This window comes from Simochromis diagramma, unplaced genomic scaffold, assembly GCF_900408965.1.
Source record: "Simochromis diagramma unplaced genomic scaffold, fSimDia1.1 OVJJ01000571.1, whole genome shotgun sequence".
NCBI lineage: Eukaryota > Metazoa > Chordata > Actinopteri > Cichliformes > Cichlidae > Simochromis > Simochromis diagramma.
In genome coordinates this window covers 2,281,055-2,298,503 of record NW_024386885.1, presented here as the reverse complement: position 1 = coordinate 2,298,503, position 17,449 = coordinate 2,281,055, and the positions used below count along the sequence as shown (strand labels likewise).

The 17,449-nt window shown below is 40.3% G+C and overlaps 1 protein-coding gene and 1 long non-coding RNA gene across 7 annotated transcripts in view; both read right to left on the bottom strand.

Moving 5' to 3' along the window:
- Positions 1 to 17,449, bottom strand: part of LOC120734616 (VPS10 domain-containing receptor SorCS1) — a 182,636-nt gene that overhangs the window by 158,675 nt on the left and 6,512 nt on the right. The gene's annotated exons all lie outside the window — the stretch shown is intronic.
- LOC120734618 lies at positions 7,732 to 13,206 on the bottom strand. Its single transcript, XR_005696051.1, has 2 exons — positions 10,778 to 13,206; positions 7,732 to 9,489 (listed from the first exon to the last, which is right to left on the bottom strand). It is a non-coding gene; the product is annotated as an uncharacterized LOC120734618 (long non-coding RNA).

Below are 17,449 nucleotides of genomic sequence, written 5' to 3'. Positions count from 1 at the left end.
CGCTCATTGTGTCAGACTTTATTTGAGTAACAAATCAGTAAATGTCACAGTCACATCAAATAAAACCTGCACAGCGTTCCATCACAGCACCACTATCTACAAAGCACTTTCTTACTTTTTATCTTGAGCTACTTGTGAATCAGAAAACATTTGTTTCATTATACCTTTGGATTTTGGAAGTGTCGGAGGTTATGAATGTGTCAGACTTGCAGTAATATTTTATAGCAGTCTTTGTTTATAAGTTTTTAATCCATCTGTTTTGCTTTTTGATTACACCTGCTCAGGCCCGTGACACTTTCACAGGTCTGTCTTTCTTTGCCTTCTGTATTTTTCACAGGTTACATAAGCTTGCGTTTTCCTGGGAAAGGAGGCAAGTTTGTGCATCTCAATAACCAAACAGGGGAGAAGCATTGTCATTTTCATCAGCGATGCTTCTGTTTCTGCGCCTCCCCTCTCTAACCTGATTCAGTCAACATCTGACAGCAGAGAGTGAGATGGAAAAAGAGACGGTGGAAGGAGGGAGAGAGGCAGATGTAAGGAAGTACCCCCACACAAAGCAAATACTGTTCCCATCTTTTTCTCTGCTGCTGCCATGTTGTGGGTAGCGGTTCCTTTTTAAGGGTTTTTTTGTGTTGCTGCACCACAATAATAGCATATTCAATGAGAAATTTACAAGGACAAAAACAGTAAACAGATAGAAATACATAACCTGTATGATTTGACTATATACTCCCACACATTATCAGTTCCTGAAATCTTTGTGTTTAGGTTTCTGTTCGAGTTCCTAATCTCCGTCTGCAGATGGACAGCATTTCATCAACAGCTTGGACATACCCATCCAGGGACACTTCATATGTGGCACCAGTTCTGCTGTTTTTTGCAGATATAGATATGCTTGTACAGGCTCTTCTGTTAGCAACCTTGACCTTGTCTGCAGGGGGAGTGTGCTTTGCGTAGAGTGAGTGGCCAGATCACTTTGAGCCCCAACTTCCCTCAGCATGCTATGCTGCAATGCAGTCTGTCATTTAAGCATTGATCATTCCTTTCATGATTTAGAGCAATCAAGCGCCAAGCGTGGTATTGAAAAGGGGCTACATGGCCAACGGCTCAGTAAAGTGCATTGTTGGACGTTGAATTTAAATCTGTCCTGATTGGCCATACTGTGTGAAGAATTGCTGGCATTTCATTTTGAGGCTTTGCTGGACTGCAGTGTGCAGGTAGACTAATGTAAGCTCGTAGAGCATTCATACTTTTCATGTCGGTTTAACATTTCTGCATGGGCCGTCTAACTAATACCAGTTTTTACATGTAGCATATTTCTGTACTGTTTGCAAATCTTATTCCTTTTTGTAGTAACACATTTCTGCCATTTCCATAGTCAGTGGTCTCCAGAAGGACTCAGGGGGAGGGCTGAGTGATGTAGCCCCATGAAGGGGCCATCTGGCCTGAAGAGCTCTACCTGACTCTGCCCCCTACACCAGGGCCACAGGCACCTGGTAAAGTTGGCAGGCCACTCTTTGGCGATGTTCCAGCTCTGGAAAGATTTCACTTTGATTTGGATGGGTCTCTTCAGCAGGGAGTCCCTCTGGCTGGAAAATTACCAAATGGAGCACAGGAAGTTCAAAGTGCAGCTCTGCAAGAACTTCATATGCATCTCACGCTGGCAGAGACCATGAAGCTCAAAACGGGATGCTTTTTAGAGATTAAACTGCCTTAAAAGGAAAATTTAAACTGTAGAAAATAACAGTTATTCAGAAACAACACGTGGAAGAATTGGAAGTGTCAAACTGGTGAAATATTATAACACCATTAACACTTCAGGAAAAACAAACAAACTCAACTTTCCAATCCTTTAATAGTTTTTGAGGATCCCTACCCTGTCGACAGACTCTAACACTTGGAATATGCCAGATGCGGGGACACTGACTGTCATGTGACCACTGGAGCCGATCGCACCCAGCAGATGCGCTGCAGCACGTTTCAGAAGCATCCCAGAAAAGTATCATCGAGACCATTTCTTTACTGAAGCAAGCTGCACAGACCAGGTGAAGAGGTCATGAAGTCAAACATAGAAACAGCAATGACAAGTCAGTCACTTTTACAAAGACGCAGACCAAACTTCTGAAGCAGCCCTGGTAGGACTCGTGCAAGACGCACACCCGGTGTATTCACACATGAACGTATTCAACACAGTACACACATACGTCAGCAAAAAGCCCTTTCCTAATCCCTACAAAAGAAAGAAAGGACCAGATCTTTAGACTTTACTCTCACGTTCTTGTCCTTCTAATAAATTCAAAGTAATGAGCAAATCTCCACCCCTCAGAAGTTCCACATCCTTCTTTTATCTCCAGTCAGACACTCATTTGGCATCTCTGTCCCCACATTTTGAAGATATCTGAAGAAATTTTGCAGAGCAAGTGACATGATTAATAATGTATTTCCAGCCATGCAGTACTTTAAACTATGTAACCTCCGACACGCTTTTAACTATAGTGTCGTTTTTTGGAACAGCTGTCTTTTTCTGCTTAACATTTTTGGCATTTCGGATTTATTACACAGGATTATTATTAGATAGTGGAGACAGTTTACAAGAAAGTGGGCACAGGGAGTGAGGCAATGACATGGAAGCATGTCATTGCCTCCTGGGATGGACTCAGAGCTCTTCCAATAGCCTTAGCCTCAACACACTGGTCACCTGTTCAACCAGGTGAGCTATCGCACCAACCTTGTGCCAATTTCCTACAGCAGGATGGCATGATTGGGATGGGAGCAATGTTCATGGCAATGAAGGAACATGTTAGCATATTGCTACACAGAGGCAGATGCTAAATGAGGTTTTGGCTGCACAAATAAATTGTGCAAGTGTGTTAATTTGGGCTTTTTTCTCTGATTTGTGTGTTTTTACTGCTATTAGCACATCTAAGAGAGAAGGAAGAAATGCTAATGCTGAAACTGACATGATTTTTACTACCTGGTAAAATACAATAATTGCTGCAATAATTGGTGTTTAATATTAGTAAATGGATGAGTACTGTTGCCTCAAATTCAGCAGGTCGGGAAACTTATTCTAATGTCTCTATTTTCAAATCAACAGATTCCTAAATTGTTTTATTATTTTAATGCTAAAGCAACAGCCTTGGGTTATCAAAAAATATCAGAAGTAATATCCGAATTCACCGATCTACTCCTTTTATCTACCTCCTACTATCGCACACCTCCACATTGCACCTCTCGGGCAAGTGGTGAGTCAAAGATGTGAAGAGCCTATCGCCGCTCACACAATGGCAATCGCACGGAGTATCGCTTTATCTCACAGAGCTGAACTCGAGCTTTCTTTCCACTCTCCGTGCATAACCTCAGCGGTAAAAAGAAGCATGAGAGGTACGGCACGTGGACACAGCGCTCAATTAGGCATGACGGCCACTTTTGTACTTGACCCGAAGCGCTATGATGTCTTCTCAGTCTTTCTCTTGCCCGGGTAGGATTCCTGCTATGATGTAGTCCTATTTTAAAAGGTCCTCTCGGCCCCCTGGACCGACTCGCTGCTGAAAAGATGAATTGAATATACTGCTGTATTCTTCTTGTCCAAAAGGAAGACCTGAAATACTAATGAGCTAATTCCTGCTGTAGTCAGATACACTTATCCAATTTATCATCCTGCTATTCGCAGTCTGCTGATTTACATAAAGATTACAACCAAGCAAACATTATTTTCATTGCTGAACCAATTTTGTATACAACGTTTGGTTGTGACTGAATCTCTTCAGTAGAGGATGAATGACAATGAGACAGATTCCAATTAGCGAGCCAGCCTGTCCAATTTAAAATCCACACATTTTAATTGTATGCATTTTCCCCCAATTAAAAGTACATTTAATTGTACTGTACTTCATTTTGTTATGTGTTGTTGAATATATTTACTGCAATGCCAGCGTTTCTTCGTCATCTTTTCTTCAAAATGATAATTTCTACTGCATTATTTATTCAGGATGGATGGATCTGGTATTTGGATCCAAAAGGTCCAATCTTGACTGGAAAAACTGAACTGGATATCAGTGACAACGTGCTACAGCTGATCTATTTTCAGCTTATATATACTTTTGTGCTGTTAAGATGTTATATCTTTACACATGACAATAATAGACATGGAAGGGATTTTAAGTAAAACACGATGCTGTCCTGGATCGGTGCTGAGCATGTTGCATTTCTAACAAATATTCTTCTCATTTACTAATTTCTGGTTTATTTCTATTTTGGATTTCTTTCACCGATTCAAACCCTTTAAGTGACCCAAAATGAGCATTAGGGTCTCGCCTTTCCTGGTGGGCTTTTATTGTGAAACATCTTCGGAAAATGTTGAGTTTCGCTGAGAGCTAGTCGGGTGACTACAACCACCCAATTTTTCCTATAGCAAGCGTAAACGGAAAACCAATCAGATTCGAGCCTGTGCACTGGTCAGCATAGATAGATTTCTTCCACAGCATGACTTTATCCTGTCTTCCTTCTCTCTCCCCAACCGGCGCAGCAGATGGCCCCGCCCCTCCCTGAGCCTGGTTCTGTCGGAGGTTTCTTCCTGTTAAAAGGGAGTTTTTCCTTCCCACTGTCACCAAAGTGCTGCTCATAGGAGGTCATATGATTATTGGGTTTTTCTCTGTATGTATTATTGTAGGGTCGACCTTACAATATAAAGCGTCTTGAGGCGACTGTTGTTGTGATTTGGCGCTGTGTAAATAAGACTGAATTGACATAGAATAGGTATTGTTTATTAATTTTTTAACTTCCAATGTTTATTCTTTCTTTTTCTGTCCACACAGACTTTTTACTTGCATGTAACCAAAGTTTTCTTGAACGCCACAGGTCACTAGAATGTTTAGTGACCACTAATCTTCTCCCTCGCCTACAGATTTTATATTTTCATGCACAGATATATGTTTTTAGATGTTACCCTCACAGTACCTTAACATTGGTCAGGAGGACAAAGCAGAAAAAGTGAAATATTTAGTGACTGAAAACTGTATTTTCTTTATTGGAAATAAAAACTTAAAACTGTGAACTTGTCAAAATGACCTTACACAAGTGAAGAAACCTCCTTAAAAAGTATGTACTAACTCCGAAAGTCTGTGTGCATGCCTCAGAGCTGTTAATAGCATATGGATGTTTTCTACATCTGATCCAGCGATGCTACTCTAGACAGCAGTAAAGCAAGGCTGTTGACACTGCAGCTAATGCGCTGTGATTGTTGGATGCTGGCTTCAAGAGCCGTGACACGGGGAGCTCGCTCGATCAAAGCGTCGTCCAAGGGATACATGGTAATTCACATGGTAATGACAGGGTTGAGGTAAATTTGTTTAGACGTCAGCAGATGTGGCAGATACTGTATCTCCAGATGTCTTCATCTTTCCCTAGTGTGTCTTTTCAAGGATGACAATATACACAGATGGGACCTGCCAAAAAGCAGGAAGTGATTTCTTTTTCTAGAAAGGTATTTCAGGTTCGTAAAACTCCTGGGCATCTCTTTCAGGGCTTTGCCCAAGATAGAACAAAGGCAAGCCTGTGACAAACGTGAACAACAGTGCAGGACAATTTGATTTGCCCACATTTTTGGTCTGAGCAATATATAATGCATGATTTCACAGCTGTTCGTGACATGAGCCTCAGTCATGAAACGGCTTCCATTCAGTCACTACAGAGCCATGGTTTGATTTTGATTCCACACAGTTCTACTTCATAAATCCTCAATATTGCTCTTGTTCCGTTATTCAGTCTCATAACCGAGTGTTCATCAATTACCTGCAGCCATAACGGAAAAGAAAACCGAGCAGCAGCACGAAGCATTATTCTCTGAAGTTCTTTTTTATAAACACTTGACACAAAGTGATAATAATATAGAAATAATATATTAAGTCAACTGTTTCCTAATATCTTACTACATATTATATACGCATGACTTATACATATAGACTCGTGCAGCATAACATGCAGCTGTTCAATTAAATTTCATCTCTATCTACACATCTGTTGCACACTGCACTCCTACACAGCTGCTCAAATCTTGTGTAGCGTTATTGCGCAGACGTCAAATTGTGATAGCATGGAAACATTACACATTGTGTCTGGATCATCCAAACACTACAAACTGTCAACATGCTTAGTTGGTGTGGTTTTACATACGCTCGGATTGGCCCATTAATTACTGTTATCTCTGAAACACCCAGCTTCCTATTGATTGTTATATCAAATGTGTTTAAATTAAGTTTATAAGTGTGATCACACGCACGCGCAGACAAGAAGGAATAAATGTTAAATAGCAACCTTTTGATTTTTAAAGTGCTCCAGAACATATATACTAATAAAGACGTGGTAATTTGCGGCATTTCTCAACCCAAAAATTAAATCAAAACAATAAAGCCAAAAAATGCACTTCCTTTCACTGCCACTTGAGATGAGCTCCAAAAGTGATTTAGCCCCCATAGACTCTCATGTTAAAACTAGAGATGGACCGATCCGATATTAGGTATCGGTATCGGTCCGATACTGACCTAAATTATTGGATCGGATATCGGAGACAAATAAAAAAAATGTAATCCGATCCATTAAATATCACTAAAGCACTTCACAAAACTTGCGACATGGTGTAACTCAGCTCATAACCGTAGCACGTCGGAGCAGTATGCATCACGTGATAGAGCAGCTGTAGCGTGCGAGACCTGTGGCGGTCTGGTTGAGCATTTGGAGCTTCGCTACCAACCTGGCATTTCATCTCTGAGAAAGTTATCCCAGAGAGAAGTAAAGCAAGTGTGTAAGTCCATCTCTGAATGTTTGTAAAGCATTCCCACGTTAAGCTTATGACTGCCTCTCTCTCTCTCTCCCTCCCTCTCCTGCTGCTACTTCAATCCTGAAACTGATCAATGATCAGCTGATCGGCTTTTCTGTTGCGAGTCCGTCTCTTTTGTTTGTTTTTGGCCCACTTTGCAGCAGAAAGAGGAAACCAGCGGCTGAACAACAGCAGCACGTTTAAGCTTGATAAGCTGTTGTTAGAATTTATTTAATATTAATTTCTACACCAGGATCTTTTTCTACGTAGCTGACGGCTGGTAACTGTGCAGGGGCGGATCTAGCAAAGTTTTGCCAGGGGGGCCGATAGGGCATTAACAGGGTAAGGGGGGTACAATGAAATGCTTTTCTTTCTTATTCTTATTTAAAAATGTCTAGCTTTTAATAAATAATTATCTGAATCTTACATGTATAGAAGACCATTATTGAATATAGTGACTATTAAGTCTAATATATACCCTAGTGAGCTATAGTATGTTTTCCTTTGGGAAGGTACCACCTATGCAGTCTGCAATTATGTTGAAGAAAGATGTTGAATCTATTTAATTATTGTAGAAAAAAAGTGCATTAAATTAAAGTTGATTACGTCGATTAAGCATCATGAGACGGACGGTGGGGTGTGGTTCCCTTTTTTTTTTGCTGGGAGTTGACAACCCTATTAGTTAGTTTAATATTTCTGCTAAGTACTCTTTAAAATACCAGAATAGGAAGGATGGAGCAGGTTTAAGTTCATTAGATTAGATATTTCATAGTTCAGCATTGCTGAACTATGAAATATTTTGGGAGCAGTGTACTTTTTGCATAAAGGTATAACCGAATAGCTTTAGTGTTTTGTTTTTTAAAACTTGAGTATGAACTTATACAAAATGCAGCAAGATATTAAAAACAGTTTTATTGATTAAAAAATACATTATATCAGATTCATATCGGTATCGGCAGATATCCAAATTTATGATATCGGTATAGGACACGAAAAAGTGGTATCGTACCATCTCTAGTTAAAACTGTCCAACCTTCCATTATTAAAAAGCCTTTGTACACTATAATACAAATAGTTTTTCATATGATAGTTTCAAGCTGCATAGCATCTATCGGTGGGTACATTCTTATACAGTATAATGGATCTATTTGGATACTGGAGTTTGGGGTGCAGAGGTTTTGGTCATGTCCCGTTATCGGCGTCTGCCAGGCTTCACCTCAGCTAATATCAGAGGCTGAACTACTCGTCTCCACTCCGTTTGCGATGCTCGTGCTTTCTGGAGCATTTTAATGAAATGCCATGCGGTGCAGACCATCCAAGAAGTCTGTGCTTTAGTTTTAGTAGCATTTGCTAACTATGTTTGCTAGCATTCACTAACAGCTTAGCACTCCCATCACTTGTCCAAATATGGTCACTTCCGGTTCCGAGAAAAATGACTTCATTGCAGCGGCCCTAACTTGTGGCTATATCCTTCCACAGACATAAAGTCAATGGGAGTTCATTGCTAAAAGATAAATCTGTAAATAACCAAGAAGAAAGGAGCGCAGAAAACACAGCCTGAGGTTTGAGGTGTCAATTCTCCTTTGCAGTACATCTGACAGCATAAGCTCACAAAGCATGTTACCTCCAGCAAGATGGTAAACCAAGTAAAACACTGAAACTGTCAGGTGATTCTCTCTCAGCAGTCAAGAGCATCCTGACATTCAGCTGTGCTGAATCTCTGTGATCTGGAGGGAATTTCTATTACAGCTGTAAGACTATCATCCTCTCCACAAAGACCATCTCTGCTTTACCTTTTTACATCAGCAAAACATCATAATTACAGGATCGGCTCCGAGTGTGTACTCTGTGCACTCTGACTTTCTCATTTTCAATTAAAATTCATTGTACTGATTTGCAGCGCTAATGTGGTATTATGCACTTCCACTAAACACAGGTGTTAACTGGGCTAATAGATGCTGAAAGAAGTGTTTAAATGGCATGTGTATGATGAATTTACCGTCACGTTTCATAAATCTTAATTATAAGGAACCACAAAGTCAGTTCACTGTAACTTTTTTAATCATGTTGAGAGATATAAAGTGTTAAATATTCCAAATGGGAATTATCATTTAAAAAAAACCATGATTTTAGCATTTTATTCTCTAGTGTTTGATAAGGTTTGTTTATTCATCTAGAGATTACACTCGGGTATACATGGACACTCACACCAGCCCTTAGGAACCTTGGCAGCTTCTATAGAAAAGAAACACTGTGCGAGCTTTAGCATCAAAGGAGATAAGAGAAAAACAAGAAAAAATGCATTTCAACATATATTCTTGTTATTGTACTTTTTGAGAGCAGTGGCCTTTGTAGCAGAAAAACACATTGATCATAATGAACAGCACTGTGATATGGACTCATTATAAGATTTGTCAATTGCAATGTTAGGTCACCTCTGCACGCACAGCCAGGAAGAGTGTGGGCTTTTGTAAAGGCAAAGAAAAGGGAAAAAGGATCAGTTTGTTGTCGCCTTTAAAGAGAAATTGTTCGCTATGCACCATTTCAATTTCAAGAGCATGAGTGGGCAACACAAGGTCTCCTCTGAAGCTGGATTTTGCTATGAATGCAGACAGAGAAAAAAAAATCAGCTGCTTATCAAATGCAACCAGCGTGCATTTAAAAACCAGAGCCTCTTCCATCCATCGCCTGTTTCGCCAGCTATCCCTACCGCCCTGTCTCCATGCTATATCAGGCTCGGTCAATTAACTTGACCGGCCGTCTCATCTGCTTCTCTCAGTCAATGCGCTTTGCTCTTAGAAAACACCTTTTTCATCTTTCAGACACATTCCTGTGGTTTACAGATTGCCAGGGATTCAATTTGAGCCACAGAAATGTCCCGTGCAATTCTTGAGCTGATCAGCGAGTGAGATGGGACCGCAGCCTCTTGGCTGCCTTGCAATAGCTGCAAGAATCACCCTTGTCAATCTGAATTGCTATGTTGGGGAAGAGGTTTCAAAGGAAGTGCGTAATATATAAACACCACGACCACAGATTGAATGTTTGTGCCAGAGAGCAAATCTGCACTTGGAGGGTATCTGCTAAATCTCTAAAGCTGAACTTTTTCAGATATCCCAAAGTAATTTAAACTCCTTGCTCCTGCTTAATACACTCTGTGTGCTGCATAAATTACATTTGCTTCAACAACTTCCACAAATGTCCAGACAAAATCTGATCTGTAAGTGAGCTCCACCTCGCAGCTCAGCCTTTAAGCCACGCTTCAATGCTCTCCTGATAGTGTGCAGAGCTCTTCTTTCCCGTACACCCATCACTTCCATCACCGTCATTCACATCAAAGTGTCAATCACATCACGGGGGCAGTGGGGCAGCTGCAGTACTGTCGCCAGCAGCAGCAGAAAAGTGAGTGCACTGATGAGAAATGGCATTGTGTTAAAAAAATACATGTGTTGTATCACAAAGGTGCACATAGAGGCATTTGCAACAAGTCAAGGCCAAGGCTTGCAGGTTTTGGGTTTAATAACGGGTTTCATTATGACAAGGCTAACAAATCTTTAATGAAATCTTTTATTGCTATAAAATCTCACACTCTATGGCACTACTGTGTCAGACATGTTAGGCAACCCAGCTGAACTGAACCAGTTTCAGAAATGATCCCTTTATTTCTGAACTATCAGGAAATGATTAAGTAAGTGAACATAGAGAGACATACTAAGACATTCAAGTCATTCCCACTCAAGGCCATTCTTTTTCCTGAGCTAATACGTAACGTTGCTGGGACTCATTAATTACGTTGTCCTCACACTTTTACACTACTTGCCCTGTCATTTGGCTGATAAATACACACTTAAGCTGAAACATAAATCAGTTAAAAAGATCATGTAAAGACAAAAAACAAATCGACAGTTTGGTCCATTTGTCCTTTAAGTTGGAAACAATGATTTTAATTGAGCTAGCCTACACTGTAGGAGTCAAATGAACTGACTTTAAGATTAGAAGCAGAGGGAAATATTGCTCTTACATACGTTTACAGGATTTAGTTAAAACATCAATGCCAGTGAGCTAAAACAAAGAGCCAATCCACTTAGCACAGTACAGACTATAGGCTTGTCACAGAGCGAAAGAGCTAGCTTGCGGTATGCTTTTTTTTTTTTTTTGCCTGTCCCGTTTGGCTCTTTTGCATCAGAATTGTTGTCTAAAGGCAAAGAAAGATGCCCAACGGATTTACTTTACCAAATTGACCATCCCAGCCTTGCAGTAATGGTCCATTTGATTCACCTTTTATTGTTATTCACCTTTTATTGTTACTTGTAGCTTGCGGTATGCTAACCTTCCCGCTAAGTTGAGAAGGGTCTGGCTGCAGCCACTGTGGAGATCCACAGTAGGTGGAAACACGTGATACAGTGGAAACCGCGAAAGCGGATCGTAAAGGCTGGGACAGAGTCATTCATATAGATGTCGCATGGCTGAGAGCGGCTGGCCCGGGTTCGACTCCGACCCGTGGCCTTTTGCTGCATGTGCTACCCGCTCTCACTCCCACAGCTTTCCTGTCACTCTTCACTCTGCCATTTCAAATAATGCCTTAAAACAGCCAAAATACCCAACATGGAACCCTAACCATACAATTTGTTCCTCTCCCAACAAGAAAGCTTTAAAAACCATCAATATTTGTAATATTTTTAATGTCTTTCTTTCATTATTCAATGTCACTGTATCGCTCGCTTTCTTTTTTAAGTTAATTTTCTATTTTTTTCTCCCTTTTAATCTTTATCTCTATCTTATTTGTTGAATTACACATACTCTCCCACTTTATTATTATTTTGCATTACAAATGTACATTGCTTCCTCCATGTATTATGTTTGTTGTCATTGTTCCTTTTGAAATAAAGCTGGAGGGGAAAGAAAAGCATACTGTGGAGCTCCACAGTGGCTGCAGCCAGGTGCTCTTGCCTAAGGTTGTGGTGTGACTTTGGGAAGGTGCGCTACACTTCTGGGAACTGTGAGTTTGAGGTGATGTCACATTATTTTGACAGGAATCTTCCACTAATGTACAGATGCGTTTGATGCTCTTAGTTTTTTCAGCTTAATGTAGAGAGTAGCTTACAGATTACTTTGGAATTTTAGTCTTTAAAGACTTTAACGTTCATCTTAACTCGATAATGTGGCTTAAATTGATGAATTTCTACTGTTTCCTTGTTTGCCATTAAAGACAATTATGCAATGGGTCAATTAAAAAAAAAACCCAGAATCAATTGATAATTTCACAGTCAATATAAAAGGAAGAAACTGAACAATCAGCTACCTGTATGAGATCCTCAGTACTCTGTGCTGTGTATAAATTTACCCACTTTCTGCAAAGTCAGAGGGTCACAAATTGAGTGTGAACCGTTCATGGTTCAAAACTAAAGGATTGTAGGAGTAATACTCTCAGGATCTCCTGAGCGTACTTATTAAATAAAGTGTCTGTTCATAAGGGCCTCGCAAGCTTGGCTGACAGTGTCCCAATATCCCACATTATCTACAAAATGTATATATTTTGTGAAGAGGGAGCTTGCCTGCAGGAAGACAGAGTACTCAAGAGACTGAGTTTACACCATATGACTTCAGACTGAAAGAAATAAGGACTTATTTGTGTGGGGCTCACTTGGGATTTTGCTCGTAGAAAGACAGAGGGACTAGGAACCTAGTTTGTTTATAAGCATGTGCAGCTTGATGGCAAGTAAACGCTGTTCAGCGGAGCGTGACAACGTCCCCCCTTCCTGATCACTCCCAGGCACGTACCCGAAGGATCGCTTAGCCCACACAGCAGCTTCGGTTGTTGTTTCGATGTGTCTTTCATGCTTCCTCTCAGCAGGATGTGCTAAGTAACAGGTCTGAAAGCACACAGATTAGACTCCACTCGCATTAAATTTGGATGCTCACAACCTGATTTGGAAGCTCACACTGTAATTGCAGCATTACGCAGGAAGAGTCTGGCCAAGACACCGGGTGCATGTGAGTAAAATAAACAGAAAGAAACAGACATGGATACAGATTAAGGAGAATAAAAGCACATGAAACAGAGAACTGGCTGTGTACAAATATCAAATGAGACCGAATCAACTTAAAAAGATGTCATATTAAAGGGTAAGTCGCTCATGGACACACTCATGACTCAAGTGTGTAGGATGATGTAAACCTATCATGTATAATGTATAGCTAGTAATTCGAGGCATATATTTGTTGGACTCGATTTTTACCCAAATATTTTATAATAAGGAAACCAGTTAAAACGAATAATTAAATTATTCCTGACCTGCTGTCCATCTACACCAAGCGGTGCACGACTAAAGCCAGGAAGATTATGATGGACCTCTCTCATCCCAACAATGGACTCTTCTCATTGTTGAGGTCTGGGAAGCGCTTCCGGTCCCTTAAGGCCAAAACAGAGAGAAAGAGGAGGAGCTTCTTCCCCCGGGCTATTCGGTCTTTGAACCAGGTGTAGGACTGTAGGACTGGACTCACACACTGTTTATTTGCACATTCTTTTACTGTAAAAGTTAAAATCTGTAAATTTTGTAGTAATCTGGCAATCTGTCAATTCTTACTGTCATTTAATGGTCGGGCATTGCACAGCAATAAGCATTTCACCACATGTCGTACTGTGTATGGTTGTGTATGTGACAAATAAAATTTGAATTTGATTTGAACAGCGATGCGATCGATATTAATTAATTTCCGATCTATGGGTATCAGCATTTACAGCGACTAGTAAACCAAAAAAAAAAAGGCATCGGAGAAACGCCGTTCAATTCTGCTATGCGAGCTGCTGTTGCATCATTTACCAGCAGAGGGCACTCTCTAACTCTCTGTTAGCAACAACAACTAGCTGATCTGAGCAGGCTCAAGCGAAAGGTAAATGAGTAAATAAATAAATATACCTGACAAAATTTAGGAAAAACTGTGCATATTTAGTGTCTGAAAGAACACTGAACACATCAGCCAATATATCGGAATATCTCATTTTTAAATCATCAAAGATCAGCATTGGTTTTAAAATCCTGCATCAGGTTCTACTAATAATCATCTGGATTTTGTTAAAACATCTGTGACTTTATTTGCTCCAAAAACACATTAATGTACAGAACACAAGTTCTCAAACGACAGCTCATAAACTGTACTTTTATATTTCTTGATGAAAAAAATCTATTTCAACAAGTTTTATACATTTCTCTTGTCAACAAACAGAAATAAAGGAATTGTTAGGTTAATTACTTGGCGAACCTTAAAGTGACTATTTGGAAGACGCGCTGTTATACCTGTGAAACAGTTGAGCCACTGCCTCGACTTCACTGTCAGGAAGAAGCCAAGAAAACATCTATAAAAACAGCATTTTTAACCGTGTTACATAAGAAATTGATTGAAGTTTTTTAAGGCATCTGAAGATACAGCGTGTACACCTGAAAACATGTTAGTAAGGGTCAAGTGAAGGATGGAAACTAGAGACATGACAGTGAGAAATGGTGGAAATAAGCTTTAAAAACATTCCGTTTAATTAACGAAAGCACAAACGTAAAGGTTATTTTCAGGTTTCTTACTTCCCTTCTTCAGGATTCTTTTAAGCAACGTTTGTTTCATTGTAGCTCTTATCATGTTTTAGGATTCATACTTGTGATTTTTCACTTGGTGATTAAAAGTGGAGGGTTGGGGTGGGGGGTCTGGGTGACCTGTCACATTTAAAAAAAAACAAACATTTACCTTGAAAGAAATGTGACAATAACTCACTCTTATTGAGTGATATGTCTAAAGTGACTGTTGTAGTTTATTAAATGTTGTTGTTATAAGAAGGGTATTCATCTCCTTCGTCTTCCTCCCTTCGGGGGGTCATCACAGCAGATCATCTGCCTTCATCTCACCCTGCCCATAGCACACTGGTCTACTTTCTAACCCGACTGTTCCGCTTCTTCTTTGCTAATCTCTTAGGTCTTAAGTCTCCTTTTCCTCCTTCCTCTGTCAGGACACCAAACACCTTCTCAGTTTTTCTCACTACTCCAGCTGTACTGTCACAGCTATCTGGTATCTCCCCCTCCACCCAGATCCTTCTTCAGCTTCCACCACTTAATTCTTGTGTCTGCCTTCACTCGCTTAATCTTCTTGATTTCCAAAGTCATTCTGCAGATTACCATCCAATGCTGCTAAGCTACATTCTGACACCACTGTACAGTATAATATCTCTTTCAGCTTGCACCTTCTGCATAAGATGTAATCCACTCGGGTGGATTACATCACCTACACGTCCACTCAAGTCTGCTCCAAAAACAGAAACAGTCACCATAGTGTCCCAGGTCAACTTTGGCACAGAAACAAACATGTTTACAGTTTTCCGCAAAAATTGCTCTGCGGCTAATTTCCCCTTCATAACAGCTGTGATCTTTTTCTGAATTTATCAATTTGTCAAGGCTTAAAGTCAGGAGCACAGAGCGATGCTGCTGGAAGCTGTTTGATACGGTTTGATTGGATTCAAGTCACTGAACTGGACTTTTTTACCATATTTGTATTATTTACTCTGTTGCTGCACAGTTAGTAGGTATGTGTAATTAGCAGGTAATAGCTACTACAATTTGTATGCTTGTCACAGAGCGAGTGTGTGTGTGTGTGTGTGTGTTGACGCGATTGGGATTGAGGAATATTAAAAGTGTTAACATGTTGCTAAACTTTACTCCAAAATTGGTCATTGTGTGCAGTTTAGAGCGGTTGTAATGACTGACCTGATGCTGTATTTTGTGCTATTCTTTTCTTATGAAAGCAGATTTTCTTTGAATTTGATTTTGAGAATTTTCCAGGTACAATTAGAGAAAAAATATAGAGTCAGTCTTTATTATTCTGTGGATACAAAATGTTATAGCAGTTTGTCCAATACCAAAAGGTTGATTCTGTTCATCTGGACATAACGTCTTTTGTGGGAGAAATGTTTCGTCAACCTTACAAACAGTACATTTGCACAATGACTGAAACTAGCCCACTGAATGAAAAGTGAGCTGTGAGGTCAGTTCCTTGATCATAGAATGCTACATCCACATGAACAGACTCAACATTTTGGGATCTATCTACCTGGATGATTGAGCATGCATCAAGACAGTTTGTCCAGTAATTTTGCTAACAGCTAAAACGTTCAACAGTGGCGTTAGATTACAGCTATTATATCACCAAAGTCATTGAGATTCATTATCAGGGCACCATGAATTCTGGTTTAAAAGTTCATGTCATACAAGCTGTGATATTTCATTCAGGATCAAAGTTGGGGACTGTCAGGAGTTTTCCTGTAATGCAACTCAGGTCAGAATAAATGACACTCAGACAGGTTTGCAGGTTTAACGTGCACACGGGTGAGAGCTCAAACGGAGACTCACACTCCGCAGCAGTTGCCACCCTTTATTTATACTCAAGCATGTTTGTGTCACAGACACATGAGTGGAAGAGATAACATACAACGATAGAGACTTCGTGCTGAGCTTGCACAGTGTAACTTCTCTAGTAAAAAGAGCAAACACATCTAGAGAACCTCAAATGAAAATGTACTTCTATACATAAACATAATAAAATCTTTTAACAGGGACCAATTAAAGAGACAGCCATTACTGTCCCTGAGGCTGCACTGCGAGCAAATGCATTCCAAACTTTTATGACAGATGATGATTTAATTTTAAAACCTTTAGTGCACTTTCAAGAACAGGCTTTTATACTTAGGACTTAATATGTTGCAAGGCAACAAAACAGGATTGTAAAAAACAGATGAGCCGTATTGCCCTCTAACTACACCAGTTTTCCCTTCTTCACGGTTCCTTTTAACGTGGCATATCTGTTCTAAACGACATGTCTGATGAGCCGGTTGGGAATGTTTTCCATCTACTGCTCGTCTCACAACTCCACGCGGTGTCGACAGTCCTCAAATGTCTGAAAATGAGCAAACGGCAAAGGCTCGGTGGTGTCAAGAGAACCGGCAGAGACGTGACTTTGGTAAAACAGATCTGGGGTCTGCGGTAAACTGGGTGTTGCTACGGCTATGGGAACGCATGCACAAATAGATTCTCTCAACACCTCCGGAGATGGTGTGAGACTGTCAGCTGAGACAGCATATGTGAGTGAGCTTCTCACAACTCTTCAAAGAGTGTCACATGATCGACTCCTCATTAATTGGTGACAAAATCTTATGATGCGTTACTTTTCTGTTTGTATGAGAGGAAAAAAAAACGGCACGCTGCGTCGTCTCTACGGGGTTTCATTTCATAATTTACCTGCTTCTGTTTGCTTTTATTAGGTACGTTCCCACAGGGCTTGTCCTATGTCTCTGCAAGCTCAAAAGCAAACGTCTGAGGCTGACAGGCAATATGTCAGCCTCCCTCTGAGTGACAGACCAAGGTACTTAATGCCTGACATTTCATAATGTAAATAATGCTGTGGCGGTGCATGTCTTACATCCATCTGAGCAATATGCCACCAGTCCCAAAGTGACTCTGCTCTTTACCTGTAACCTTTTTTCATAGAATTTCAATGCTGCTCCTGCCAGTACCAAGAACACAGTCAGTATTTGATCAGTTAGATCTGCCGCTCTCTATCTGTATTACTTGTAGATGTCAGTTGAAAACAGTTGGCAGT